This window comes from Muntiacus reevesi, chromosome X (genome assembly GCF_963930625.1).
Source record: "Muntiacus reevesi chromosome X, mMunRee1.1, whole genome shotgun sequence".
Classification (NCBI taxonomy): Eukaryota; Metazoa; Chordata; class Mammalia; order Artiodactyla; family Cervidae; genus Muntiacus; species Muntiacus reevesi.
Window position 1 is genome coordinate 129,230,122 of NC_089271.1, and position 4,361 is coordinate 129,234,482.

General features: G+C 40.1%; 1 pseudogene; it reads left to right on the top strand.

The window, feature by feature from the left end:
• The first annotated feature begins 387 nt into the window (after positions 1 to 387).
• Positions 388 to 958, top strand: LOC136154706 (CD2 antigen cytoplasmic tail-binding protein 2 pseudogene; annotated as a pseudogene).
• Positions 959 to 4,361: the final 3,403 nt, after the last annotated feature.

Consider the following 4,361-nt stretch of genomic DNA (forward strand, 5'->3'; position numbering starts at 1 on the left):
AAAATGGTCCAATGATACGAACAGGTTTTTGACCAAAGAATTCTAAGTGGCCTATAAAACAATGGCTTCCCTTATGGCTCAGCTGGTAAAGAATCTGCCTGCAATACAGGAGACTTGGGTTTGATCCCTGGGTTGGGAAGATCCCCTGGAGAAGGGAAAGGCTACTCACTCCAGTATTCTGGCCTGGAGAATGCCATGGACTGTATAGTCCATGGAGTTGCAAACAGTCAGACACAACTGAGCGGCTTTCACTTTCTTTCACTTATAAACAATGAAAAGCGGGTGGTGGGTAGGTGGCCTGGATGCAGCCCTAGAGAAAACCTCTCTCCCTTTCTTCCCCCACCTTTTCCAGATCCTTAGTTTGGGGGACAGTCCTTCCATCCAGTCATGCCAAAGAGGAAAGTTACCTTCCAAGGTGTTTGAGATGAGGATGAGGAGGATGAAATCAGTGTCCCCAAGAAAAAATTAGTGGACCCTGTGACTGGGGTAGGGGGCCCTAGGAGCCGCTTCAAAGGCAAACACTCTTTGGACAGTGATGAGGAGGAGGAGGATGAAGGGTCCAGCAAATATGACATGTTGGCCTCAGAGGATGTGGAAGGTCAGGAAGCAGCCACACTCTCCAGTGATGGAGGTGTGAGGATCATGCTCTTCAAGCTGCACAAGGAGATAGAGGAAGGTCACTTTGAGGCCAATGACAACTATTTCCTGAACTGGGATGCTCAGATCTGAGACAGTTGGCCGGACAACATTGATTGGGTGAAGATCAGAGAACGGCCACCCGATCAGCAGCCTCTGTCAGACTCAGAGGACGGCAACAGCTTGGCCAGATGCCAATGAGCACCCAAGCCCTCCTGGAGGGCAGTCTGGAGCTGATGTTGCCAAGAGAGACAGTGGTTGGGCACTGAGGCATCTGGGAACTTGAGGGGGAGGCAAAGGGGGCAACAAGGGGGCTAGGTAGCCCAGTTACCCTCATAAAGGCTACTTTCGGGACGGGGTTTATTGCTGGAAGCTGGATCCTCCTGGTCGCCAGTTCTAGAAATCCAAATAGACTGACTTTGACCTCTACATCTGAGCCTACTGAGGGTGGTCCCTTCTTTCCTGGACTTGTAGAGGTGGCTCTGGCTGCATCAGGCGGTGAGGATGTTGGAGCCCACTTTTAAGTCAACTTCCTTTTCCCAATAAAAGTCTTTAGTTGTGAGGGGGGAAAAAAACAAGAAAAGCTCCAAACCAATTTTAATCAGAGAAACACAAAATAAAAACATAATGATATGAATTTTACAACAAATTTATAATAAATTAAAAGTCTGTTAATAAATGTTGGTGAAGATGAGGAGTAACAAAACTTTTACACTCTGCTGATACACTGATATGAACTCTTTGGAAAAGCTGAATATGCTTATTCTCTATCATCAAGAAACTTCCTCTCCTATACACACACCCTAGAAAAATTCTTGAACATGTACAAGAAACATCTACAAGAATGTTTCAGGGAGGGAGACTCAAGAGGAAGGAGATATAGGTATACCTATGGCTGCCTCATGTTGATATATGTCAGAAACCAACACAATATTGCAAAAAAATTATCCTTTAATTAAAAATAAATGTAAATAAAGAAGAAAAATGTTCCACAGCAGCATTTATAATGCCAAAACCTGAGAACAAACCACTTATTCATCAATAGAAAAAATTTAAATTATAAAATATGCACACAATGGAATACTGAAAATGAATACATGCAATGTCATAAAAGTATCTCAGAAATATACTGTTAATGGAATAAAGTCATAGTATTATTCCATCCCTATGAAGTGAAAAACATGCAAATATAAACAATATTTTTATAAATATATGTATATACACATACATATGTACGTGATTTTTAAAACTGAAAAGAGCAAGAGGATGGTGAACACAAATTCAGTACGGTTCCTTCCTATCATGAGCGTGCAGCAGTTTTCAAGTGCACTGATAATGCTCTATTTCTTAAGCTAGCTGGTAGATAAATAGTGTTCATCTATTATTCTCTTGGATATATGACATGGTTATAAACATTTTATACATCAGTTGAGAAAATATGTATTTGAGAAGTGGTAGTCAAACTGTGCTTCATTGAACTGCCTAAAAGATGACTATAGAAGGGGGCAAAATTAAAAAAAAAAAAAAAAAAAAAAAAGGAGGCGAGAGGTGCGGGAGTGTTAAGGAGGAAAGACTCAGGACTCCCCAACTCTGACTTCACTCAGAGCAGCTGCAGCCTTCTGAATATAGAAAAAGCTTTGAAAACCACTTCAGGTAATTTGCAAAAAGAAGGGTGTGCATTGAGTCACAAGGTCCCCTTATACACATATATTTGCTTGTATAGCATTAGCTATTTGGCAGAAGGCTAAAGAAATCAAAAGCCTAAGTAACAATTTGGCATATTTGGCTATGGTAGTTCATCACTCCCTTTGCAAAGTTGTTTTGTAAATAAGAATGATAACACTTATTCTGTACATGAAATGAAGCTCTCACAGGAAGGGTGAGTCTCACTTTACAGCAGATTGGTTCCCAAAAGGAGGGTACAAATGACATTTCTGTATAACCAGCTGTATCTTTCCACAAATAAATATGACCATATCTAACATGTTTCGTATCCATCTTTGAGTATTCATCACTACTGATTACTTATCTCTTAAATTTTTATTTTACTAAGGTCTCTCCTCCAAGCTGTTAGTACTCTATAAACATACAAATATACCAAGAGAATATAATATTTAAAGAAACAAAATGAGAAATTGAGGGATATGGGAAGGCATTTTATAATGTTACAAATCATGTCCCTAATTCATTGGGGATTTTAACTTTGAACTTTCATGTATAAATAAATGCTCTTATATACAAATACTATTATAAAGGATTCTGTATAAAAAGGATTTCCAAGTCCTACTGGATGACCTTGTATTCAGTAAAGGAGTCACTCTATATTGTGCATCACAAACTAGTGTACCAATAGTGCGGGAGGATTCAGCAGTGTGTGACAAGATTTGGTGCATATCCTGGAACAAATTCCTGGGACTTCACTATTACTCAAAGACTTTAGGGGCAGGGAAAGATTCAAGTGACTTAATTAAGTAATCAAAAGCAGTATTTTTTATTAAAACCAACATTCTTAAAAAGAAATCTATATTCACATAATATTCTTATAATTTTAAAGTACAACTATTCAAAGAAATATCTTACTTTCAAAAGTACTTAGAACTCTGCCCCTCTTACCCTCACACTTAAAAGTTTATTCTTCTCTCCCATTATGGGTACACTGTCAGAAAAGTTTGAGAAGCTAAATCTACAGCATCTAGGCTTCTGCCTTCAGGTACTACTGCGCTTGCGCATGCCGTCGTGTACATTCACGCTTTCCTTTTTCCCCATTCCAGATTAGTCTCTTTTTCCAATTAAAGGCTGGTTTCCCCGCACCCACCCCCCGCCCCGAAGCATAACAAGAGAAGCCTAAGCAACCTCAGAACGGAAACACTTCATATATTCACGCTCTCCTTCTGCTTGACTTTCTCACAGGAACGGGAGTAGATAATAAGGGGTCAAAAATACGGTGACCTGGATGTACTTTTACTTCCTGCGGTCAGGAGAGTATAGCGCATGCGCTCCCTGGGGCAATAAGGTTGACTTCCGCTCCCCTTGTGCTTTGTGAGGAGAGTCATGGAGAACACACAAAGACGCAATCCTTCCTGTGAGGAGAACTGGTATGGTTCCACTGGGAGTGAATCTTATCTAGATGAGCGAGAATCTGTTCAAAATCTTTTTTGGGACTTTAAGATAAACATTTTAGGTAAAAAGGATGAAACCATAATACATTTCTGTGACAAATGCGAATTACCGATTAGAATCTATGGGCGGATGCTTCCATGCAAGCACGCTTTTTGCTACGCTTGTGCTATTTTACATGGAAAAGAAGGGGATAAGATATGCCCAAGCTGTAGTAGTTTTGTGCAGCAAATTGAGCAGCACAGTCAAGGTTCTGTCTTTGTGTGTAGCACTGTTCAAGGATGCAAGAGATCCTATTTGTCTCAGAGAGACTTACAGGCTCATATCAACTTCCGCCACGTGAGAGCTGAAAACTCTATTCCCCATACTTAACTTGAAAATGTTCATTCAGCATTTTGTCCCATCACCAGCTAAAATCTATGATTATCTTTAAAAGCTGCCAGACAAGCATCATATGAACCATATTATACCAAAGCAATACCTTATGATACCACCACCTTCTTTGCAAAGGAGTTGCTCAAGCCACATAATCAGTCACTAGATATTCATGCTCCTACAGCAGAATTAATTGTCCATGGCTTCATCTCTACATCCTTCAGTGAGTCAAG